Source organism: Stegodyphus dumicola, chromosome 8 (assembly GCF_044657685.1).
Source record: "Stegodyphus dumicola isolate Sdum_Otavi_A_Nest chromosome 8, ASM4465768v1".
Taxonomy (NCBI): Eukaryota; Metazoa; Arthropoda; class Arachnida; order Araneae; family Eresidae; genus Stegodyphus; species Stegodyphus dumicola.
Window position 1 is genome coordinate 137,668,791 of NC_140775.1, and position 27,688 is coordinate 137,696,478.

At 34.1% G+C, this 27,688-nt stretch overlaps 1 protein-coding gene across 1 annotated transcript in view; it reads left to right on the forward strand.

Annotated features, from left to right (window-relative positions):
* The first annotated feature begins 11,715 nt into the window (after positions 1-11,715).
* The window catches only part of LOC118194974 (papilin-like), a 92,204-nt gene continuing 76,231 nt past the window's right edge, over positions 11,716-27,688 (forward strand). The window contains exon 1 of the mRNA XM_085823035.1: positions 11,716-11,854. The gene's annotated coding sequence lies outside the window, so the exon portion shown is untranslated. The remainder of the gene's footprint in view (positions 11,855-27,688) is intronic.

Sequence of the window (27,688 nt, forward strand, 5' to 3'; positions counted from 1 at the left end):
TAAAAATTATTAAATGCTATGGAAAGTTATTACACGTTATAACAGCATGTGACTTAATATAGTAAACATTTTACATGTTTACACTCATTTCTTTCACCTGATACGTTTCACACTTCTTTTTGTTCATTGTGATGACTTATCTTTTACTCTTCCAGCGCGGTGTATTTCGTGCTCATTTCTTTTTATTAAGTTTATTTAAGATTTAATAAAGTTTTAATTCCGCTTCAGATGAACACTGCGCAAAAAAGGGGTAGTTCTATACAGTGTCTCACAAAAGTGATGGGACACTTGTGCTTTACAAAAGGAAACTGCAATAAAATAAATTTATAAAACATGTAAAATTTTTTGTGGGTGTGTTTCATACTTAAACTTAGTAACAATTATTACATAACATACATTTTCTCAAAATATTAAAATATTAATTTAATAAAAATACAATTCTTCAGAACGAAGCAAAAAATGACCCACATAAGTGATGGGACACTTACTTTTCCATCAAATATTTATCCAAAAATTTTACTTTTTAAAAGGTTTTAATATTTTGTTGGATTTCCTTTTACTTTTAAAACACGATTTAATCTTCTTGGGATGGGTTCGACAAATTTTTTTGTGATTTCTGGAGTGATTTTACACCATTCTTCTTGAAGCATCGATTTTAATTGTTGTTTTGAAGAAATGGTGTATTTGCGAATTCTTGATTCCAATTCTTGCCAAATATTCTCTATGGGATTTAAGTCTGGAGATTGTTGTGTTTTCATTATTTCAGGACAGTTATACAGCAGCCAGAGTCTAACGTTCAAAGCAGTGTGCTTGGGGTCATTGTCCTGGTAGAATTTAAAATCGTTATGAAGGTTCAATTTTCGTGCTGAAGATTTCAAATTTTGATTTAAAATTTCAATATACTTGTACTGATCCATTATACTGTCAATAAAAACAAGATTACCAACTCCAGCGGACAACATACACCACCATACCATAACTCCTCCTCCACCATGTTTTACTGTTGGCACCAAGTTCTGTTTACGAAATTCTTCCCTGGGTTTTCTCCACACCACGATTCTACCGTCAGAACCAAATATATTAAATTTACTCTCATCAGTAAATATAACTTCAATCCAGTAATCAGAATTCTTATTTTTATGTTGGATTTTGCGAAAGCCAATCTGTTTTCTATTTTCACTTACGAAGAATTTTTTCCTGGCTGCTCTACCGTGATATCCAGTAGATCGAATTACTCTTCTTATAGTCTCAGAATTAACAATTACTTCATATAATGCTTTTAAATCAGCAGCAACTTTAGGAGCACTCATTCTTGGATTTTTTTAAAATATTTCGAACGATAATTAGCTTTATTCCATTGAATAGCTTTGATGGTCGGCCACGTCTTCTTTTATCCTGAACCATATGATTCTTTTTATATCGTTTAATGATATTGAAAACTGTTGAATGACTGAAGTTAACTGTTTCAGTAGTTTCTCTAATAGATTTTCCACGTTCAATATGCAAATTAATAACTAATTTTCGAATTCCAGGCAAAGTTTCTTTTCGTTTAGCATTCATGGCTGCACAGAGCTAAAAAACACAAAAATTCCAAAACAAACTGGAGAGAAATACTGCAGACGATTTTATACATTATTGCCAATTGCTTTTGAGTAAAAATAAATACCCCAAAAGATATTTTTATTGCTTACTTCAGATGATTTTTGTTGCATAGTACGTAGTGTCCCATCACTTAAGTGAGCCATTCTCTGCTCTGTTCTAAACAATTTTATTTTTATTAAATTAATATTTTAATATTTTGAGAAAATGTATGTTATGTAATAATTGTTACTAAATTTAAGTATGAAACACACCCACAAAAAATTTTACATGTTTTTTAAATTTATTTTATTGCAGTTTCCTTTTGTAAAGCACAAGTGTCCCATCACTTTTTTGAGACACTGTATGTATTAGATTTATATATAGCATTGTTCCAATATAGGTATTTTGACACAAAATCGGACTTTTTTTTTGAAATGATATGCTTATTTTCTTCAATATTTTGATTCTACATCTCAAATTATGCCAAACTACCAAGTTTTTAAAAATTGCACGAGTAGCTTTTTGAAAACTTAGTTCTCAAAATTTCAGCTCTTTAATGTTAATTGAATTTGATAGATATTTATTAATATCTCTTTTTTATTAAACTTACTTGATTCCTTCTTCCAGAATTCGAAATTTAGTCTTAATTCAAATATAATTTGCACATTTTTTATGATTTATTTTTAAAAATTTGTATTTTTTAATATTTTTTATAAATTTCTCGAAACCTTTTTGTGTTATAAAATTTTTAACATCTTAAAGTATATCTATTTCTAGGGACACCTGCAAAAAATTAGAATTTTTTATTCAAAATTTTCTAAGATACACCTGAATTTACATAGCCGAGCGCTTTAAAATTTGGCCACTAGAATATGAAAATGAGAGGAGTTTTAAAAATAGGAGTAAACATTTAAGTTTAAGAGTGTAAGGTTTCGCAATTCCACTCAGCCATAAAGACACACTTCATATTTCTACCAGCTGCTAATTTTTTTTCGCTTTGAATATTAAATAATGACTCTTGAAATTAACCGAACCAGATGCTAGGATATAACTTAATTGCTTTAATTTAAAACAACTGAACTTTGTGTTGTCTATTATCTCCACGAAGTAGAAGTAAAAAATCTGATTTCTACACCACGTGACTTCCTTATACAGAATATTAAATTATACGCATTTTTTCCTGCATTTCATTTAAACTTATTTCCTCTAATTTCATTAGAGATATATTTCTCATTCAATTAATTAAGTTCTCATTCAAGGCAAAAATACATAAAAACTCAAAATATCTTCATTAAAAATTGAAAGATATAGAAAAGCATAAAACACCATATACAATTAAAACAATTAAAAAAACAATTTTACAATTAATTACAGTTTCTATTCAAAAACAAGCAATTCGGCCAGCAGGCAGGAAGGCAGATTTTTCGGTGCACAAAACTAAAAGTTTCATTTTGCTCCCACTTGGCAAAAAGACACTGAAAGTGCAGAAAGACTTAATTCACTATTATGCTAAGTTGTAATATGGCTGTAATGTAACAAATATGGCTGCTATGGTAAAACAAAATCTGTTGTGTACACCACATGACTTCCTTGTACGGAATGATAAAGCATTTTTCTTGTATTTCATTCAAACTTATTGGATTGAATTAAATCTGCTTCGTTGATAGCGTAAACCATAATAGAATAAATGCACTCTTTAAAATTTACTATATTTGTTTACCATAGCGACTTTCTGGCGCGCTAGGTTCACTTAACAGCGTTACATCTAATTCATAACTCAAAATGCACAAAATTTATATCATCTGAAGAGTTATCTAATCGTTGCCACATGCTCTATTCAAATACTAAAATAAATCTAAAACGATGTATAGAAGAAATTAAACAAATAAAAAATAAACAGTTTTTTACAGACGATTCAGCGCTGCTTACCTAATACTCATGCTCTACTCGTAACATTCTTCTCTGTCCGAAACAGACTGGCAACTGTATTTTCTGCTATTATGAAACACTTATTTACTCGAATTTTCTGCTATTATGAAACACACGCAAAAACAAGTAATTCGGCCAGCAGGCAAGATCGCAGATTTTTCGGTGCACAAAACTGAAAGTTTACTTTGGATCTCACTCGGCAAAAAGACACTGAAGGCGTAGAAACTGATTTAATTTTTTGTGGACGCTGACAATAAAGTAAATGCATTCTTTAAAATTCACTCTATTTGTTTACCATAGCGACACTCTGGCGCTAGGTTCACTTAACAGTACTATATTTCGTTCATATTATAACTCAGAATGCACGAAATTTATATCATTTAAAGAATTATCTAATCGTTGCCACATGCTCTATTCAAATACTATAATAAATCTAAAACAATGTATAAAAGAAACTTAAAAAAAAAAAAAAAAAAAAAAAAAAAAAGACAGTTTTTTTTCACAGGCGATTTAGTAGTTCACATTCAATTTATTCAGTTCTCACTTCGCGACAAAGCAAAAATACATAAGAACACAAAACTTAAACACTTATTCCCTCGAATAAACTCCACAGTGTATTAAGCATGATTTAATTCGCAATAATAAAAGAAGGCGTTATCTTTGTGGTTCCGAAGCTCATTTTCTCTGGATTAGCAACAAATCCATTATTAAGTTTCAAATGTAAACAAACATGGCTGCTTTGGTAAAAATAATTAGGCTTAGTCGCACTTAAACAACTTTTAAATTGATGGTAATTCTATAAATATTGCATGCAGATTTACTAAAGGCATAAAAACCTTAACCGGAAGATAAGGAAAACATAATTCAATCACTTCTAAAGCAAAAAAAAAATGCACAATTTACAAGGACATAAGAACAAAGACAAAGAAAGTGAGATCATTGAGCTGAGTAACAGAGTGGATATATATATATACTTTTGGCGCAGCCGATTGCAACAAAAATAGGAGGTGCACATCTACATGTTAAAGCGGTCCTATATACAAAATTGAAACGTTCTGAGACTACTCGTTTTTGAGTTATGCGAGCTACATACATACATACATACGTGCGCACAGACGCCACGAAAAATTCTCATCAGAATTTCTTTTTAAATCAGTTTTATAATTTTTTTTGGGGGGGGACTAAAAAGAGTTTTTTATTCTGTCCTTACTTACAAATGTCACACAAAAGCATTGTTAAATTGTATTCGATAGCGGTCAAAAAGGATATTTTTCTTGAAATATGATACCTGAAATTTTTTGCGATAACAATACTTCCTTTTTACTTCGTACAAGGAAATAAAAGTCGGATTGATCGGTCTGACCTGCACAAAGACTTAAAACTAGAGGTGAAATCTAGTTGCAATGAGGTGCCTCTGTTAATTTGGCTGCAGCCTCGAAGGTCGGACAAAGAGCAGAGTCGTAGCTAGGGTTTTCAGCGCCCAGGGACAACTGAAGATTTCGCGCCCCCTACTGGTTGCCAAGGATGGAAAACATTTAATTCTAAAATGTCGTAACATCAGTTTGGCGCCCCTTGGATTCTGCGCCCGGGGACAGATGCCCCCCTTGCCCCTCTCTAGCTACGCCCCTGACAAAGAGATAAAAGAAGTCTTTTCACATCAGAATCAGGCGATGGACACCTTTGTTATGTACGAGTGAAGGAATCTCGCCCCCACCCCGGAAGTAACGACAGGGCAAGTTGGCCCTCTAGAACTATCACTCTTCGTCTATTATGTTAGAGCCTATAGCGCATTCTTCCTGTTAACAAATATCTGAAATTACGGGACTGAATGTATCAAAGTCCCACATTTTCATGAAGTGCGAATGTTAATGTTTTTATCTTATTAAAATCCATGTTATTGTTGGAACTTGAGTTAGAAGTTCATTTGAACCTTGTATCACAACCGGGGTTTTGTGTAGCGGTTTCGACCATTATACCACAGTCAATTATTCTGTAGAAAAGAATAACTCTTTGATGCTGTAAATATGCCGTTAGAAACATCTTTCGTTTACTTTAGTAACGCTGAAAACGTCCATATGTATTCTTCTCCTTTTTCAATGGCCAGACAGCCCAGGATCGGCCCTTGCCTTCCTCAGAATCGAATTCCAAGCTCATCTATCCTTGGCCTTGGACATCCAGTTAGTTATTTTTAAAATTCTTAATTCTGTTTCCAAACAGTTGAGCCACCTAAGTTTAGGTCTGCCTCTTTTTCGGATGCCGAATGGTCTGGCCGAGAAGATCTTTTTAGTTACACGATTTTCGTCCATTCTGCACAGGTGTCCTGCCCATTTATTTCTCTGATTCCTTATGTATTTTACTATATACTGATAAAAAATTTGAATCCTGTAAAGAATATATTAAAAATAGCCGTCTTATGTAAAAAATCCCATATATGTTAAAAGTCTGCTTTGTATAGAATTTATTTGTAAATCAGCCACGCTATATGGCAATGTAAAAACTTTTGAATTATTAATAAATACTAGATAAGGGCGGACGTGGGCAGAACCGATTAACCGTAATGGTAGAGGTATGGGGCCCACGTCCTCCGTTACTACTACTACTACTACTATATCTAGTTCTTTAAAAGATTTATAGAGTTAGTTGTTCTTCTCCAGATACTGTTACATTTTATGCCACGAAAAATACTTCTCAAAATTTTTCTTTCAAAGACAGAAATGATAGTCCATATGTATTATTCAGACATATTAAAATTCAGTATATTTACATTTTATAAGTATCTAGAATATTAAGAAATGAAACAAATATTTAAATTAGTAAAAAATGCGAACATTGCGTTCAATAACTCGGTTCAATACCACTATAATTTGAATGATCAATTTCAGAACTTAGTCACATCGAATGACAGTACTCTTTCAATTATATGTTCGATAGTCGCGTGGAAACGAATTTGAAAAACTTATGTCTCGAACAATGGTAACACTTAATCAGGCTGCCTAGATCTCAGTAAAACCTAATGTACTAAACGTAACGAACGTAATACGAGTTAGCATGACATAAAGATAACTGAAAGTAACGAGAATAATACAAGTGAACAAATGAAAGACTCAACTGCAGAGATTTCAAATATCAAATATTTTGGTCATTATGCCTTTATGATGTAGCAGAATGTAACCGAAGTTTGGTATTTGTCCAAACTACATATGAAATGTTTTCGATGAAACAAACAGATATGTCATAGAGAATAGAAGTGCTCCTTATTTATTTTTTATTTTTCCCCAGCTTTGTCAGTTTTATGCACACATCCATCACAGCAGTTGATAATTTAGAAGCAAAACTAAAATCCCACCTGCTTCCATGCACCAAAATGCCAGCATTCACTTTTCCGCAAACATAGTAAATACTTTGCTTATTAACATCTCTCATTCTGCAATAAATCATCAGATATGACAATCATTAGAAATTTTCGCATGCTTTTTATCTTAGTTTTTGGGAAAATGCTCTGATGTCAGTTTTATTTATATCTATTCAAATCTGATCTCAAATGAGACAGCCTTGAGTAACAGCTCATTATATTCTACCGAAAGTGAATTGCAGCTGCAACATTAAAAAAAAGCTCAGCCGCGGTTTGAAAGCAGTGAGCACAAATATTGGCTTCAATGCAGCGTGTTAAAAGGTTAGGAAACGTTTAGCTAAACAAATCGTGTTTCGAATTTGATGCCGAATTATTACTTCATCCTTCTAATAATTAATTATATTGCAAACATCCCAAACAAATAACTGAGTTCGAATGTAATAGCTGCTCGTAGTCCCAATATACATTTTGCTCTTGCAAAATAGCTTTCATTTACTAGTTTCATTTTAACACCTATCGAACGCCTTCATAGCTTAAAAAATATTAAAACACGAAATTCATAGGAAGAAGCCTTAGGATATCAACATATGTCAAATAATGATAATGAGATCTCCAAAGGAACGTACAGTTTTTCAAAATCTACGAGCCAAAACTCTTTTATTATTTGAAGCCCCCCAAATAAGCCAAATTATCGTCTTGGTGTCATTAAACTACTCAATGAAGAATAAGACACCCATTCGATTTATAGGTATTCAAAATTAAACGAGTATTAGTTCATGCCATATCTTGAGCATTTCTACAAAGAAGCAGCTAATTTAAAGTAACCACACGTCCCGATTTTGGAGGGACAATCCCGCTTTTTGGAGGACTGTCCCGCGACCCGCCAATTTTTTAAAATGTCCCGCTTTTTAGAAAACATCCGCATTTGTTATTTTAAATGTACTGTAAAAATATATTCCCTATTATTTGCTAATTATTATAGTGAATATAAAGAAATAAAAAATACTGGTTTTCGATCATTGTCGTTACGTCTCGCCAAGGAATATGCATTGTTAACGGAGGTTTGGTTTGGTTTGGCTTATTGAGATTACCGCAAAGCACACTAGGGCTATCTGCCTAAGGAGAGGGATGCCTTCGTAGAGGACTTTCTAAGGAAAGCTAGCTCGTATACACGTTACACATTGGGAAAACCACGAAAACACCCATGCAGCCAGCCCGTTCGCGGGATTCGATTGTTAACGGAGGAACAGCTAGCATTAGCCGAAGGGCTATTTGCTTTCCACACCATAAACCACAATCAAAGTTTCAGATCAATGGATTGTATGCCGCCAATGATCAAAACATCGTACGACAAAAAATATTCATGTGCAAGGACAAAAATCGAAGCAATTATTTGTAATGTTTTTTCACCATATTCGTTTTTACAATTGAAGAAAGAATTAGATTAAATACACATTTATATCCATATATTATGATGCTTTCAACCACAAAGATTTAAAATTATTTCCCATAATTGTTAGACTTTTTGATCCAGAAACAGGAATTAAAATTGGAATATTAGATTTTGTTTCATTGCCGGGTGAAACTTCACGAATAATTTTTGATTCAATAAGTACTATTTTAAAAAATAATAATTTGGAAAAATAAAATTATTGCCTATTGTGAATATAACACGAACGTAAATTTTGGTGGTAAAGCTAAAAGAGGCATCAATAACGTTTTTGCGAAACTTAACGAACATTTGAATCAAAAAATTATCGAAGTAGGTTGTGCAGCGCACATTTTACACAATACTATTCAAACAGCATCTGACTTACTTCCAGTGGATGTTGAAAATATTATTGCAAAAATTGATTCGTATTTTTATATATACTGTGCGTGTTGAAAGTTCGAAGGATTTTTGTGAAAGCGTAGAAATCGAATATTAAAGAATTATTGGTTGCTGGAAAACACGATGGCTAGCTCTTTTACCAGCTGTAGAAAATATTTTTAAAATATACGAACCATTAAAATCATACTTTTCATCACAAGATAAATGTCCAAGAATATTGCAGCTGTTTTTTTGAAAATGACACATCACAAATTTGGCTTCAGTTCATCCACAACCAAGCTACATTATTTCATAATGCTGTGAAAATTATTGAAGGGGACAAAATTTCAATTACGGAAGTGTCAAATGAAAACAATAATTTGAAAAAAAAATTGCGAGAAAGAATTGATGATGATTAATTAAACGATTAAACGAGGTGTAATTAAACGACCTGATTTTCTGAAAGAAGTCAGAAATTTTATAACAACTGCTTGGAATATCTTGAAGAACGGACAGCTCAATTCGAGGATATTAAAAATTATCATTGAGTGACATTAGAAAAGGAGATTTTATGAGAATATGTGGAAAAATCTTTTTAATATATTAGTAACCATTTTCCGTAAAATAACATTTGAAAATGATCTTTGTGATGAGGTGTCAGTGTTAAAAAGATACGTTACTGATGAAAAAAATTAAATGTTGTCTGCAAATGTGGAAACAGACAAAAATGGACGGAGTTATTCCTTCATTTTAAACAGAATAATATTCCTTATGAAAATATTTTGAAAACTGCAGAACATGCGCTCTCCCTTCCCGAAACAAATATAGCAACAGAACGTGTTTTTTCTAGTGTCTATGACATATGGACAATTGAAAAAACGCAGTTGAACATTAAAACTTTAAAATCTGTATTAAGCGTAAAATATAATTTGACCAATTCATGTGAGAACTTACACGACATTTTAATAAATGATCTGAATCTATTACTATGATTCTATCTATTAATTATAATTTAATAAATGATCTGAATCACTCGGATATAAAATATGACCGTGAAAGAAAGAAAATCATATTTTTTAATAAAACTTTAAATTAATTAAAAAACATAATATTCAAATTATTATTTTTAAAAATACTTTTATAGTTACCAATAGTTAATAATAAATATATTTTTGTATATTTATAGACAAGTATATGAATGTATATAATAAAATATATTTTTCTGAATTATTGGCCTGCTTTCATAACTAAATTACAATTTCATTTCATTCCATTTGTCCCGCTTTGTCTCAATGAAAATGTGGTCACTTTAAACTAATTTCTTCTTTTTTTTTTCAATGCAACGATTTTATGCTCTTCCAAAACTCCACTAAGCAGACAAATCTTTCCGTCTCATTCTTTCCAACATCGGTATCCACTCATTTAAGGAAATATATTACCAACAAATGATTACTACTATTCTCATTCTGAGCACCTACATCGTGACTCCGTATAGCTCTTTGACCTAAAACTGAGTTTATTTCCAAATATAATCAGATTTTCCCGTTCTTTTCCTTTGCTTTAAACACAAAGTACATGTGATTAATGGATAATTGCTTCGAAATTATCGTATGTTTAACAAAACTCGAACTGTATGTACCAACACATTTAACACACGTTTCTAAGATGCGATTCAGAATTTCAAAACTCAAAAACAAAGCTCAGAAATTGTTGTGATATCTAGATAATGAATTACTGAAGGTGACACTATAATGCTCTTAAAAATGTGCTAGTAAAATAATTTCTGGCCCTATGTCTGCGAAATATCTGAAAACAATCGTGCCAAACATAGTTTAATATCTCAAAAAATTAATCAGAATGAATTTCTACCTAAATAACCCAAAATATATGAAATTGGATCATAACAATCACATACTATCGATAATGGTATCTTGAGACCTATTGTACTCTGTACTTAAAATACAGAATAATGTTCGAAACTTTAAAAGCGAATGATCTCTTGTAGTATTAAGTCAGTATATCTCTAGAGTCATTAGGTTTTCCTGAAGCAGCAGACGTGAACGATATGCAGTGCCCTCGCCAGGACTCGAATCCGGGATCTATCGAATACGCGTAGAGTATGCTTCCAGTTGCACCAGGAAGGCATGCGGATATACTCCCCCCTTTCAAAGGGTGGCTGGGGATGAGGAAACGTAATTGCTAAATTCTGGAAGTGACGAATTATCGTTCTCCACCTTTAGTTCGGGGGTCATTTGTGGAATCATTAGATTTTTTTGAAGCAGGAGACGTAAAAAATGTGCAGTGCCATTGCCGGGACTCAAACCCTGGATCTTTCAAATATGCTTCTAATTACACCGCAAAGACTTGCGGAAAGGAGGGAGAAAATACCTTATACAACAAAGAAATAAATATTTTCTTTTAAATGTCCCTCATCACTAAACAAAAATGGAGCGGAAATGATATTCAAGACACCAGTACATCAATAAAAACCAATTTGGGCACTGGTAAAGCTAAATAAATGTAAAACAAATTTTAAAAGCCGTAAAAATATTTACAAGCTTTTATAAGAGTTTACAAAAAAAGGTTTGTGAAATGAACACCTGAAGCTTTTCAAAAGATCTAGCGATTACCTTTTATGGTACATCGTGCAATCCCACTGAAAACCCAGCATCCAGTATTTATAAAAAATAATGATTTAGGATATAAAGAGATTACAATATAGTTCCAATACAATTTGGAAGTTATAAATTAAATTGAAGATCTGCTTTAGAGTAACAAAAATAACACATAAAGGTTACAAGTAATAGATAAACATAATGAAACAAATATAATAATAAGTAATGGGAACACCAAGTTATAATGCACTGTAGTAACAATTGTAATGACGTAAAGACCACCATGCGATACATGCCGTCATAATTGTTTATGTTCCTTTATTGCGGAGAGGACTTGCCAACAGAAGGATTATTTGGCGACTTTGGCGTTATGTATGGTAACCCGAAGATCAGCAGGGAATTCAAAAACATATATAAAGAAGTGCAGCCACACATAAGGCAGCTTGCTATGTGCAAGCTTAACACGGCAATAGCGAGAAAGAGGAAAGGAAAGGATTCTAACTTTAAACTTCCGAAACTCCTTTTAATTAATACCAGCTGAATGTGATACTTCCTTTACTTCGAGCCGTAAGTTAAATTTTATTAATAAAAATCGTCACTGCTGCTTAAAATCTGTTAAATTTTCCATTGTAGAAAAACAGATGACTTTCTTAAAGATTTTTAGTAAAAGAAGTAATTATGATTTTAAGACTTCCCCGCTACTTCCTAACAAGAGAAATTCTATTCAAATGAGCACTTTCTGTTATACTCGAATATTTTTAAAAATATAGCGGAAAGTAACTTGGAGTTTAGAGTAGTTTCACAAAATTAACAGGAAATTCATGCAATTTAAAAATATTAAATACTAATGAATAAATAAGCGATACATGCATCACGAAAATATGAAATCTATTAAGTATTATTCTTTGTAATATTTTATGACTTAACAATAAATAAAGTCTTCTGAAACAACACTATTTTTCGTAGGCGGATACCCTAGCATGTTATTAATGAGTGCTATAATCAATAAGTCCGCATAATGACAAATTTATGAAAGAAACATTTGACAGTTTATTCCGAGTTTAAACCTATCATGAATTTGTGTTAATGTTTATTATCAGCATTCCCGAAGCTCCCTCCAGAAGTACACAAATTAAACGAGTATATAAGAAGACATTCGAAATTAGAAAAACTTGCACCCACGTCTTCCTTCAACTCTTATTTCTGCAACTGTTTGACTTTCTCCGGTACTAGAACCCTGGTATCGTAGTCGGCTCCCCTAACCACTATACCGTCTGGGCGGCTTCTAATAATACTTAAGGCACTGAAAAGAAACATAAATTGTTTATAAATATATATTATGGTATTAATTTAGATTTTATAAATGTTCTCAAAGGGGCAAAGTTTGGTAATCTCATAGCATTGTCTCTGAGCTAGATTTACAGAAGCAAATTTAAAAAAAAATATTTTTAAAGCTTATCGTATAAATCTGAACTTTAGGCTTATGATCTTGGCATTTTCCCCGTAATTAAGTCAAAGTGATTACATATGTTATGATGAAACACCGAAATCTGGAAAATATCGACTTTCACCGGTGAATGTCAACATTCACATAGTCGCTTGGTGTATGTCCGAAATATTTTCCGAATACTCTTATTTCTGACTTACACCTGTAAATCTCAACATTCACCATGTACTAATAGCGAATGTTGAACATATAAGAATATTATATTTTCTTTTCCGTAATTCAGTTGCGAAAAAACGCACTTGAGACTTAAACTAAGAACTTAAGAACTTAAAACACACAGTACATTCAAAATGGGAAAGGAAAATAATAGAAGTTAAAAACTTAGTACGTTCTAAATGAGAAAATAAAATAGTAGTAATAAAAAACTTACTAAATTATGTGATTCAAATCTTATTTATTGCAATAACTTAAACTATTATGACACTTTATGACCTCTTTTTTCGACCTACACCACAGCATATCTGTGACTGTCGACATACACCGGTGAGGGTTCGAATGTACAAGAATGTAATGGAATATTCGATCTTTCACCGACTTATTTGGTGAATGTTGACATTCTCCGGTGAAAGTTGACATTCTCCAATTTCGGTCTTTTACGGTAACATATACATATACTAATTAATATTCAGTAACCCAGATGGCTAGGTCTACTCGTATTTCTGCTTTTCTGCAATGATACTAAATACTCCGCAGAGAAACTTTAATATAGTATTGCGAGTAGATAGCTTTAGCAATCTCTTTGCTTTAAGATATTATTTCAGAACAATCCTCTCCAAAATTTATTCTTCTTGGTGAAATTACTTCTTGAACTGATGGACTCTGTTTTTAAATTCCCAGTATGTTAATAGTTTTGATCAATTTTGCTATATGGAAAACACTTTTCTAATCAAAATGTTTTAATTAAGAGTCTCGTCTAAACTTAAATTTAGCAAAATTTTTATGAAAAACTACCTGGGACCAAACATATAATACTATGGCCTCATATATATCACGGCCTTTTTCATATATCTTATTTTTTAAATCGAAATCATGGCTCAAAATACAATGAAAATTGCTCTCATATATATCACGAAAAAAAAAAAAAAAAAAACTAAACGGCAAGCTAGTTCATTAGTATTTCAGCATGATGAAATAGAAACAAAGAAAATCTCCGGCATTTCGTGTGGTCATGAAGGTGATTCAACAAACGATTATCTCCTTTATCATAAACGAAATTTCCTACATATCATTCCCGGTTTGGCAGAAATGCGCATTCCACAAACAAGACAGTATTTTTAATGCGATACTTGTACTACTGATTTCTTAACCCCAAAATTCTCTCAAATTTGCTAAACAATCTATACTTTGAAAGTGACATAGGAACCTATATTTAGTGATAACACATTTGTTTTAGTATAAATATGCAATTAAGAAGCGTTATTTACATTTTTATTTTCCTGATTTTATTCTGTTCATTTATATAAAAATATTTGAGAAAGGCATCCTTCTTTCATTAGGATGCTGTTTGTGGCTGCATTTATTAATATTAGATTTCATAGTTGTTAGAAGAAATCTCTCTGTATAACTAAGATTGTACTTAATGTGTAAGATTATTTTCTCTCTTCTATCCGCATATCGAAGTTCAAATCCCTGCGAGGGCACTGCGGATTTCTTCGTTTCCTCACATTGAAAAATTCTAAAATGACTCTACACTGGCACCCGAATTAAAAAGGCCAAAGACAATAATGCGTCACCCTACTTTGTCACCTACTACGTCACCCCCAGGATTTGTCGATTGGATCCCCTAATCTCCAGTTTCCTTTAAAAGAGGGAGAATATAAGGTATTTTCTCCCTGTTTTCTACATGCCTTTGTGGTGTAATCGGAAGCATACTCGAATCGTATTCAAGAGGTCCAGGGTTCGAGTCTTGACAAGGGAAGTGAACGTTTTCTACGTCTCCTGCTTCAAAAAAGCCTAATGAACCTACAAGTGGTGCACAAACTGAAAGGTGGTGGAAGATAATTCATCACCGCCAGGATTTGGCGAATGGAGTCTCTGAACTCGAGTCGCCCTTTAGAAGGGAGAGTATATAAGTTATTTTCTTCATTTTTTCTGCGTACCTCCTTGATGTAACTCGAGGTGTAGTATTCGAGAGATCTAGGGTTCGAGTCCTGGCGAGGGTATCTCATATTTTTTTACGTCTTCTGTTTGAAAAAATCTCTAATGTCTCTACAAGAGCTTGTACCTGCTTAAAACCAATCTAATTTTTATTTAAATTAAGTTATGCTTAATGATTGAGATTAATAGCAAATAACTTATTTTTAATAGATCTCAAGCTAATTAAGAAATGACTATTCAAAACTACCAAAATTATAAGAATATAGTCTAAATTTTATTTTTATCCAAAACATATTAATTATAACTGGTCAGAAAAGGTCTAGATATTTTTGAACATTTGAAAATCTGAAGTATAATTCAAATGATTTAGTTTTGGGTTTTCATCAGAATGGAATTTGAAATTAGGAATTCATTGAATAAAAATTTGAAGAAAAATTAATTTGTCGAAGCTAGAGCAGAATTTTCAGCATATTTAAGATAAATAGTGATATCTTGTAGAATCATTACGGTATTTTTGATGCTGTAGATATAAAAAAACGTGTTATGCACTCGCCGAAACTCGAACCTGAACCTCTCGAATGCGCCCCGAGTGTGCTACCGTTACACCACGAAGGCATGCGGAAAGGAGGGAGAAAATACCTTATATATTCCCCCCTTCTAAATGGTGAATGGGGATTAGGTAGCCCTAATCCATATCCTGGTGGTGAAGAATCATCATCCCTCACCTTTTAGTTCGGGCGCCACTGTAAAGTCATCAGGTTTTTTTTTTTTTTTTTTTTTTTATGCTGAAGAAGTGAAAAATGTGCAGTGCCCTCGCTGGGACTCGAACCTGGACCTCTCGAATACACACTGAGTATCTTACCGTTACACCATGAAGGCATGCTGAAAGAAGGGAGAATATAGCTTATAATTTTAAGGGCATATTTATTTTCTGTTTAATAAGAGAGAGAGAGATGTTTTAAAAATCATTTTTCCTTTTCCCCAAAATGGTGCAAGATGAGACTGGCTTTCAAATTACTAGACTTTCCAAATTAGGATGCGATTAGCTGTTAAAAACTGAGAAATGAATTTGAAGTTATATTCTCTGGTGACATTTTAGTAGTTATCATCTATAAGTTTTAATAAATGCTTGAGCAATCTTTTGTACATGTACTTAATTGAGAGCAAATACTATCGTATGATAATTTTGCAATTTTTTTCAAGTTAAATAATAATGAAATGTTTACATACAAAATGCTTTACACAATTTGGTTTCAATCCGAAAGAGATATTCCACCAAGGCAATGTAAACCAAGGGAGTTATTCGAATCTGGTTATTGCCATCAGTTAATTCATTAGTCATGTATCTTTTCTGCAGATGACGAAGATTGAAGTGCGAAAGCCAGCTGATTTCGTTGAATTTGCACACATCAAACAAACATTTTCTCTTAGACTTGAACAAAATTATTCTTTTCTTTCAACCAGCTGATTCTGGCAACGTGTTTCATGCATGCGGGATTTTAATAGATGATTTATTATCTTAAAACAGGCGGAGACTATCTGTCTTAAAAAGTGTGTCTAGAAAGTATGTCTTAAAAAGTGTGTCTAGAAATTCGTACAAATAGAAAATTGAAAACAGCATTTTTCCTTTATTTCTTTCATTATACTATCCTTTTATATCTATAGAACTATAAACAACTAATTCCATTTAATTGCTTAATTTCTTCGCAGAATTCATCTCTTTAAGGGCTCTTTAAGTCTCTGATGACAGTCGTTTAAATCTCTCTAGTGCTCTTGAAGTGGTTGACCTTTGAACTGAGACTTTATTGTAGAGAAGAAAATGTAGTCTGAACATATCAATTTTAGTGAATAATCCTGTGTACCCACTATGTGGAAAAAAGCCATTATTATCCCTATTTTGAAAAAGGATAAACCTGCAGATAATCTTAAAAGCTATCGACCTATTGCATTGACTAGTGTTTTGTCGAAGATTATGGAAAAGATGATAGTCTGTAAACTAACTTGGTTTTTAGTCAGTAACAGTCTTTTGTCTACTAAACAAGTTGGATTCAGACAATATCATTCCACTGTTCAACAGGTATCATTTCACTGTCCAACAGGTAGTCAAGCCATTAAATATTTTTTAGATAATCGCTTGTCTTTCCTAGCAGCATTTATAGATTTTGAATCAGCTTATAATAAAGTACGGAGACCACGTACTACTCAGAAATTACAGAACTTGGGAATGGAACTTGGGCAGGATGTTTTTATGGATTCAGAATTTCTTATCACAGCGTTTTTCTGCTGTTAGATATGACTGTGACATTTCTAGATTTAATCAGACTAAACTGGCCTCCCACAGGGAACAGTCATCAGCCCATTCTTTTTAATGTTTTTATTAACGATTTACCGAACACTATGGCACCGTAGGTGGATTCTGCCCTTTTTGACGACGATTTGGTTATCTGGAGTAGTGCGTCTAAAAAGAATCAAGATAATTTAAATGTGTAATCTTAATAGTGCTCTTAAAGATCTGGAATATTGGCGTCTAAAAAATAGTATGAGAGTAAATCAGGATAAGAGCATGTGCCAGTTCTTCACCCTGAACAGATAGCCTTTTACTCCCAAAGTTGAAGTATAAGGGTTTAGACGTTCAACAAGATTATTCGACAAAGTATTTGGGTTGCATCTTCGATCCACTCTTAAACTGGAGGAAACATGCGGACACATTTGGAAAAAAAAGCCGTGAGAAGACTCTCTCTCTCTCTTAAAACGTCTGGCTGGCTCAAGGTGGGGTGTGACAGAGAGACACTGACAACTACTTACAAATTATACATTCAACTAATTATTGCTCATTGTAGCGATTTCCTCATTACGGCTTCAGAGAATGTAGTTCAGATCCTCGACGTCTTCCAGAACCAGGCGTTACGCATAATTACAGAGACAGTGATATCTACTCCTATTCTTACCATGAAGCTTTTAACCGGTCTGAAACCTGTTCATGATTGTATTATGAGAAAAGCGATCCTATTATACCAGAAGTTGATATATTTGCCCAACAACCTTTCGCAGGAACTATAATAATGAAATTTCTAGAAATCTTAAAACTCAAAATTGGCTTTATTCAGACTACTTAAAGAGAATCTGATGCTTTGGAATTGAGCCGAGATTACCTAATTTTACCTCCCTCCCATTATCCCTTGGGCTTTTTGATTTGAGTATAAATCTTAATCTTATCCAAAGAGTTCTTAAAAATGAAATGAGAGATTCACAATTAAGATCTATTGCAATGGAAACTATTGAATCCTCAAAATGAGCGGTTGCGTGTCTACACTGATGGGTCTATGTTACAAAAAACCCGCGGTGCCGGAGTAGGTATCCATAGCGAACATTTTAGCTTCTACTTACCAATTGACCCTCTTACTACTGCCTTTGATGAGTAAATCTAAGCTAGTGTTGTGGCTATTCAACAACTGTCAATTCGTAGCCAATCTTTCGTAAAGGCAGTCATATTGTTAGATTCCAAAAGTGCACTTCAAGCTCTTCTGAATAATGAAAATAGTTCCCAAAGAATTTTAGACTCTAGGCCTTTGCTTAAAGCAATTGGCAGACAGAATTTCTTTCAAATGGATTCAATTCGACTGTGGAATAATGGGAAATGAAAAAGCTGATACATTCGCTAAGAAAGGAATTTCGATAATGCAACTCATTAACCGACCGCTTTCTTTTCATACAACTAAATTGTTTGTTAACCTGACTCTTAAGAAAATTCTTAAGCAACGTCTGACTCAAGGTGCTATGGATAAAAGTTGGAGGATGCTGGGAAAGGAGACAACTTTCATTCCCAGTTTTCCAAGAAAGACAGCGTAGCTCCATTTAGACGTCCGACCGGACATGACTGTTTGCGAGATCATCTCTATAAAATTGGAGTGGTGGATTCCCCAAACTGTATTTTGTGTAACTCCAATCCGCCTATGATTTTTGAACATTTAAATAATTGTATTACACGTTCTAGGTATGAGGGCATTGTTAAAAAATACTGGAGAGCCCGTGAACTAATGGCTTAAGCGCTAATGTTTGGCATTTGTGAAATAAATAAATAAATAAAAGTGTATAATACGGGTATGAAGAGGTATTGTAAGAATTTTCTTTTCTAGAAGTAGCTGGAAAATTATGGAATTTCGTGACGGTGCGTTGTCGTGCAGTTACACGATTGAACTTTTTCTGGTCTAAAATGCTGAATTCTTTTCAAACGTTTACCCATTAAGTCTCTTATAAAGTATGCGTTTCACCATTTTGTGCCTTGGGTACACTTTCCTTAAGAAACCTCTCTGTCTGAAAGCATGGTACATATTTAGAATTTATTTTTGTTCGAACGCATGGTATAAATCTTGAGCAGTTAGTTACACTAAATCTCAAATGTATAAATGAAGTCTGACTGATGTGGGACTTAGCCTTTTACAGGGCCTCTTGTGAACACAATTGAGTAACTGTTAATGATCCCTGAGAACGAATTTTTGCTTATTAACCTTCCAGCACGCGCGCTATGCGCAAAATTTACGACAAATTTGGTTTTTAATGCACACTTTTCGCATATCGCAGCTGAGACATCTGAATGTCATTTCTATTCCTCCTTTCAGTCCTTCCCCACATCATGGAATGTTCCAAATTTATAACATATGTGCCAAATTTATGTCACATGACATTTTTGGTTTTTTTACTGAGCTTTTGCGCTACGTGGCAGCTTCTTCGTAAAAGTTAGGACACGCGCGTGGTCGTGCGGGAAAATTCGGAAAATACATTTTCTCAAATATTTTGTAATTTTGTGTTATTAATTGAAGCGTATTATTTTAATTTGTATAAATTCGAGTCTATAACTTTTAAATCGGTTTTCATGGTAAAACAATATGTGCAACCAGCTGGTTTTGCTCGCATTCTTCAAGAATTGTCTGAAGAAGAAAAAGAAGACAAGGAAACTTTTTGATGTCAGAATAATAGCACTGTTACCTGAGTGGAAATAGCACTGTTACCTGAGTGGCCTAATTTGGATTGTTATACATGATAGGAATAAAAAAAGGACACCATGTAAATGCAAAAGAATTGTTCTCAAGTGTTGGCACTGGAATTAAAATAACAAGAGATTTTTATTTCTGATAAGTTATCCTCGATTCGATGATAAATCAATAGGGTAGGACAGATGAATATTAAAACTAGCTTGGATTTTAAGATATAGTTATTAAATAATAAATTTTTATAATGAAATATATCATTGCTTTTCCACCTGACTGATTTAAACGTTTAAAAATAATTTACTATCATTTAAATGTGACATCATTTGTATTTTGCAGTAATAAAGTTAATATTTTATGTTTTAACAAATTTATTATCAATATTTACTCATTTCTGTCAGTTTTTGCGCCATAAACGGTAAAATAACAGATGTCGTAAAAAATACGACGCGCGCGTGCTCATGTAAAATTCCCAAACGCACGTGCTGGAAGGTTAATATAAAGAATTTTGTAGGAATTCCCTTTTGTACCAACATAATTGACTCCGTACAGTTCTGCAATGCCAAAAAACACTCTCTAATGTCTTTTTGTATAATTTGTTAAAGGAATTTTCAACACATTCCCTCAATTTGTCAGCTGCATATGACGAAACTTTGTATCGAAAAATGGAACTGAAAAGGCCAATATCCAAAAACGTTTAAATTGGGACTGTTCAGCGGTTGTAATTTAAATGGAATACACCAGCCGTCTTTAGAACTATTAAGTCTTTATCATTATTTCAAGCATGAAGTTTTGTATTATCCTGTTCTACATATATCGATTTTTGCTCTGCGTTAAGAAAAATTTAGTCTTCATTGCCGGTTAGGTTATCAAGAATAATGTTTCTATATTCATCAGAATTGACGGACTTCGCATATTTTGACTTCGCATAGCTTCCTTTAGGTGTATTTCTCGCGTTTCGTTTATTCGATTCTTCATAAGCATGTATAGACTATTAGGTTTGTTAAGGCACGAAACGTGAAAATTTTTCAATGCCCTCCCTGAGACTCGAATTGTCGAACTTCCAATTACACTACAGTGGCACGTGGTAACGAGGAAGGAAAACATTTCAAACAAAGTCCATATTTCAATTTTTTACATGGAATTGCTCCATGGTAGGTCATGCATTAGAACTTTACAATCACACCACGTAACTTTGTTGACGATTTTGATGCACATAAAATTAAAAACCAGCAAACTTTCGATCAGTTATTTCACTAGCATAGGTATTTACCATAAACATATTTAATTATGATTCTTTACTTATATCTAATTAATCATTAAAACTTTTTCAACTATGTGCCATATTTTCAAACTGACGGAAATATGTTTTCAGTTTAAAAAAAAGAATTACTAACGTAATCTTAACTTGAATTTCTGAAGCCAAAGTTCTCGTGGCTGCTGTTCAATTTCCTACGTTCCATACTTTCTATAATCCGAGCAGAAGACTGCCTTTTTTGTCTCATTATATGCAAAGAAAGCATCAAGCATCATCTTCAGTTGCAGATTCTTTGAGCACCGTTGCTGTTTCGCTTTAAACTTTTACTGATTTTCTTTACATTCCTTTTCCGAATCTATGGCAAGAGTTGCTAATTGTATTAAAGCAAACGATTAGCTACACAGTAAGTTCTGTTTGTGAGCAGAGTATAATTTATGAAAAGCAAATTTAGGTATCATAATAACAAATGTTATAAATTATCAGAGGGTAGGTTTCTTATAATTTGGTAAGAAAATTTGTTTTAAAAATTTTGAAGACGCCATGAAGAGTTTTACTTCCTTAGAAGTCTAAACTAGACCCAAACTTTCAACATATGTAGAGCGAATTATCGTAGTGTCTGAAAAATAACTACAAAGTCTCCGAAATGATTTAAAACACTCCTTTTATTTAAATAGGAACCTTGAAAAAAATGCACTTCTTGTGCTTATAAAACCAACTGCCACTTGAAGCTATGAAATAAGTAAACAGTCAAATTCAAATTAAAGCTTAGGCTAGTAGTCAGAGACTACACAATTAAATTTAAAACGAAATTGGCTCAAAACTTTAAACAGCATACAATTCACAAGGAGTAACGCAAAGCTGAATAATTATAAATAATTACAAACTTATCAGGGATGGTAGAATGGATAGTAGTAAGGAGAAATATAAATTCACTCTGTCTTACAGTCCAAAATCCTCAGCTTAAATACTGTTTAACTGCTTTGCATTCTGCTGAGGAACAGTGTTGGCAGAAATTTTTCAACTAAAGTAGCAAAAGGAGACTAAAACATTCGAAAAAAGTCGCAAATGACGTCAGAGATCACGTGATATTTTGTGACGTGATAGTTACTTCGATCCTTAGTCGTTTTAATTACGTATCTTAACTTTAACGAAAATTTTAAAACTATATTGCTCATTTTCAATTGTTTAAATATCCATTCCTTTTGTAATTAAGTCTCATTTAATTTAGATTTCTATTTTTAAATTAATTTGTAAGATATGCCTCACGTTTAAATTGTTAGCGCTTTTGTATACGTTATTACCATGGAACTAAAGGGGGAGCGCACTACCTAAAAAACAAAATTTGTAGAGCACTAAAACCATGAATATTAGTATTAAGGTACATAATTCTGTGTTCAAAGCATTTTACGATATATTTAAAAAAAGTCTTTGAAGTCGCAAAAAGTACCATAAGGAAATTATGGAGGTCGCAAAAATTTCGCAGAATCCCAAATACTAAAATTTTAGTAGCACACGTTTGTCAAAAATCACAGTGTAGGGTTTATATTTATTTTAACTAACATTTATTTTAAGTTTAAACTATCTTTCCTGTCAAGCCTTACTTTCCCCTGGAACTGCCAATGCCAGAATATGTAAATTTGAGTAGAACGCGCAAGCATTCAAATTATCAGCGGAAGTAGTATGGTTTAAATAGAAGGAAACGAGTTCGGTGAGAGTTATTCTTACTTAGCGAGCGCGGAGGTAGAAATCGAGAATTGAAGAACCCCGCGTTGCGGCCTATGTGCTTGGCGGGAAGTAGTTGCAATTGTTCCAGTGAGCTTCAAGTCTGCTGAATTAGCTGCGGTATTTGTAAAACGCGGTGAGTTAGTTATTTTAGAGAGCCTCGTAGTTAGAATATTGTCTTTACTTTCTTTTCAGGTTTTTATTTTTATTTGACTGCCTAGTGGGCACAGTCTGTAAGCGTCAAGAGGACGCCATTGTAATTTATTACGTTGAATAAAAAGGGACTTAAACCCTTTATAAGACTCTGTGGTTTATACAAGCTTTCACAGTCACCTCTTGGTTGCGTGCAAGTTAGAGGCGCGCAACGTTATATTGGCGCCCGAACACTTATCGAACTGAAATGGCCGAAAACTGGATGGAAGCCGCTGGACAACACAAAGAAATGACAAGTCAGTTAGAAGGATTTGGATACCTGGTCCAGACTTTGAGAGCATCAATCAAGCCAAACGTCTATTTCGACGGAAAAAATTCGGTGTCCGTATTTTTAGAAGGTATAGAAAACCACTTTCAGCTCTATCCTGTGCCTGAAAGACAAAAAGTTGCTATTGCCACATCAGCACTAAGAGGACAGGCCGCGCTATGGTGGAAAAATATAGGCAAATTTCTTCTAGGTGAATTTGGAAGCCCGACGTATACATTTGAAAATTTCAAAAAATCGTTAGTAAAGGCCTTCCCCATAGTGAAAGATCGCGCACGGCTGGAAGCCGAGCTATATAGTTTCTATCAACGGGATACAGCACAATTGACGGACTTTATTTTACGATAGCAAGCTAACGGATATGCTGTATGGCAAGAAACCCGATGCGGAGATTATTGAAGTAATATTACCAAGATTGTTACCCGCTGTTCAAGACTACTTTGAAATTAGAAACCCAACCACATTGCAGGAACTTTTCGAATTGGCGGTGAAATTTCAAAATCGCAGAATAGCGGAAAGAGCGAGAGGGGAAACATATTCTCAAAGTACCAGAAGGAAGGAGGAAACCAGAAATGGAAATCGCTCGTATGGGGGAAAGAACTATCAAGCTAACGCATCGAAACTCGAAGGTCAAGGCCCAAAAAGAAAATTTGAAAATAAGCATCCGCGTACCCAGAAGACACAGATTGAAAGGAAAGCTTTAAACGACTAGAGGGGCCTGTGAAAGGGAGGGTCGAGACCCCGGAAGTTTTAGAAAAACCCTCAAATAGACATCTAAATACAGTCATCGTAAAAAACTCACATCTACCAATTATACAAGTCCTGGTTGGCGATGTACCAGTAGAAGCCCTCATCGATACAGGGGCAGAAGGAAATTTCATGAGTGAAAAGTTCTTCAAAAAGAATTTTTTTAGGATACGACTCTTTAAAACCAGAAATACGGAAATTATAGCGGCGCAAGGAAAAACATGTCACTGCATCGGGAAAGTATCATTAAACTTACAGATAAAAGAGGAAAATTTCAAAGTATTAATTTTTGTGGTGAAAGACCTCCAACACTCTCTTATTTTAGGTATGGACTTTTTAAGGGCCGCGAGGGCCAAATTAAATTTTCAAGATAGTTCCGTGGTGCTGGAGATGGACCAGAGGGTGGTGGAACCGGTGGAGACACCTGAATTGGACCTTAGCCATTTGAATGACCAGGAAAGTAAAGCAATACAGCAAGTGGTGAGTAATTTTTCTCATTTGTTTTCAGAAAAACCGGGAAACTGTCAGATCGTGACTCACAAGATTCAATTAAATGCCGAAAAACCTTGTAGGACTAAACCGTATCGCTATGATAAACAAAAAGACTTAATCATCGAAGAACATATTCAGGAGATGTTAAAGAATAAAATAATAACGCCCATAAATAGTGAGTACGCGAGTCCAGTAGTACTATGTAGGAAAAAGAACGAGTTTCCTCCTTCGGATAAAAGGGCTTGGAGGTTTGCTATCGATTATAGAAAACTAAATAGCATAACTAAATTTCCAGTTTACCCTTTGCCGGTTATAGACGAGATCATTAGACAGATCAAATCGACGAGATATATGTCTACTTTGGACTTAACGTCTGGCTACTATCAAATAGCTATGAGACCCGAAGATATACATAAAACCGCGTTTATAACAAAATTGGGCACTTATGCATTTTTACGCATGCCTTTTGGGTTGTGTGGGGCCCCATCAACTTTCCAGAGAGCTATGGACATTGTTCTAAAGCCTGTCCTAGGAAAATCAACTTTAATTTATCTAGATGATATAATTATAACGAGTAGTACGTTGGAACAACACGTTAATGACCTCGAACAAGTTTTTAAATTATTAAAAGAGGCCGGTCTTACAATTAACGCCTCAAAATGCAAGTTCGCAACTAAAGAACTTAAATATCTCGGTTATAAAATTTCGCAAAAGGGTATAGAAACGCAAGATTCAAAAATAAAAGCTATTAAGAATTTCCCACCGCCCAACACCGCCAAGAAACTTTCGTCTTTCCTTGGACTATGTTCTTACTATCGATCTTTCATAAAAGATTTCGCTAATATTGTTGAACCACTCTTAGTAATCAAAAGAAAAAAGAGTAAATTTACGTGGACAGCTGAAGCTAACACAGCTTTTGAAAGATTAAAAGAAGCGCTTATTAATGCCCCTGTTTTAAAATTCCCTGAGGGGGACGAAAACCTGGAAATTGCGGCAGATGCATCAGACTATGCGGTGGGTGCGGTTCTTATGCAAAATAACCATCCGCTGGCATTTTTTAGTAAAACATTGAATCAAACACAAAGGAATTATACAGCTACAGAAAGAGAAACATTAGCCGTATTAATGGCTGTACACAAATTTCGAGTTTACTTCGGCAAATCGCCAGTAACAGTCTTTTCGGATCATGCGGCTGTTGGTAGACTTTACTCGGGAAAAAACCTAACGCCCAGGTTAATAAGATGGGCTTTAAAACTCCAAGAATATAATATCACAATAAAATATAAACCGGGTAAGGAAAACAATGTAGCTGACGCACTTTCTCGTATAAAACTGGACGATGAAGGTAATGAACTTAAATGCGCTGTGTTGACTTCAAAAATTTTAGATTCTAGAGATACGGTTATTACTGAACTGAAAGCTGATCCTGAATTTGGAAATATCTATGCTTATTTGAAAGACCCCGAAAGCTTTGAGCACACAGATATCGATGCGATAAGAAATAGAGCAAAAAACTATGAAATAATAGATAATTTATTATTCTATACGAAAACAACAAACGAAAATCTTGAGTATAAGCCAGTCATCCCAGCCTCGCTTCGATTAAGCATTTTGAAGGAGTTGCACGAAAAAAAAACAGCGGGCCACCTCGGGGTCAGAAAGACTATAAAAAGGGTACGCGAGGCGGTATATTTCCCGCAATTATACAAAATAGTAACGGCGTATGTCAGGTCCTGCAATCAATGTCAGTTAATAAATGATATTAATTACAGCCCGGCCGGGTACTTAAATAGCATTCGCGCTACATTTCCGAATGTAATTTTAGGCATAGGTCTCCTTGGTCCCTTCCCCCAGAGCAAGTTAAATAAAAATCGTTTTCTTTTAGTAATAGTAGATCATTTTTCAAAATGGATAGAAATTGTTCCACTTAAACGCGCGTTAGCCAAAACAGTCGCAGATGCATTCTTACACAGATACATTTTAAAATACGGTGCACCGATAAAAGTCATTAGCGATAACGGAAAACAATTCATTAGTCAAATATTTGAAAACATATGCAATGGACTTGATATACGCCATATCAAAATGGTTCCGTATAGACCACAGGCTAACATAGCAGAAAGAGTTAATAAAAACATTGTAAAAATAATTCGCAGTTACGTTAGCACACATCACAAGCGCTGGGATGGCTACATAAATGAATTAGCTTATGCTTTAAGAACGGCACATCATGATACTACGGGAAAAACTCCAGCAGAATTATTTTTAGGCAGAAAGTTAATTACGCCTTTAGATAAATTATTCTTTGTGCAACAAAGAGAGCAGGGATTTAGACAAAAGGACGTGCAAAAGCTAATTGATCAGGCACTTAAAACCTCGGATACGGCAAGAAATAGACAGAAAATTTATTATGATAGAAAACGCCGTGAAGCAGATTTTAAAGTTGGGGATAAAGTATTGAAACGGAAATTTTCTTTATCAAGTGCCCCAGACAATTTTATGGCAAAGCTAGCTCCAAAGTTTGAAGGCCCCTATGTAATTCAGGAAATCAAAGGAGTAGTCTTATATCTTAAAAACGAGAGAGGGGAAATCTGTAAAGCAAGTCCCGACCAGGTGAAAAAATACTATAATCCAAATGATTTTGAAATCCTTAAAAGTTTCTTGCAGGACTCAAGTCTAAACGAAATAGAAGGGCCAGAGACTGCAACAACTATTCCACCACCCAAGAAACGGAAAACTGAAGAGAGACCTAGCACTTCTACAACCCGGACGTCGGTATCAAAAAGAAAAAAGGATTTTCAAACTCCGGCGTTTAAGAAAAACAAAAATACAGATGAACCGGGTAAAGAAACCGTGGTAAAGACGAAAACACCACCTACAAAAGATGGCAGGAGAAATTACACATCAAGGAGAACGCGCACACGGCCACAGAGTCAGGTGCCAGCAAGGCCGCCGTTCCGGAAACTGAAACGCCAACAGGAGGCACAAAAATACGACGAACAGAAGAAATTCAAGAAGGACTCCAGACCGGAGGACGTCAACACCAGCCGTCCCAGGCAGAAACGCAAAGGCCAACAACCAGACGATTACTCCGTCAAGAGGCCAGCATGTA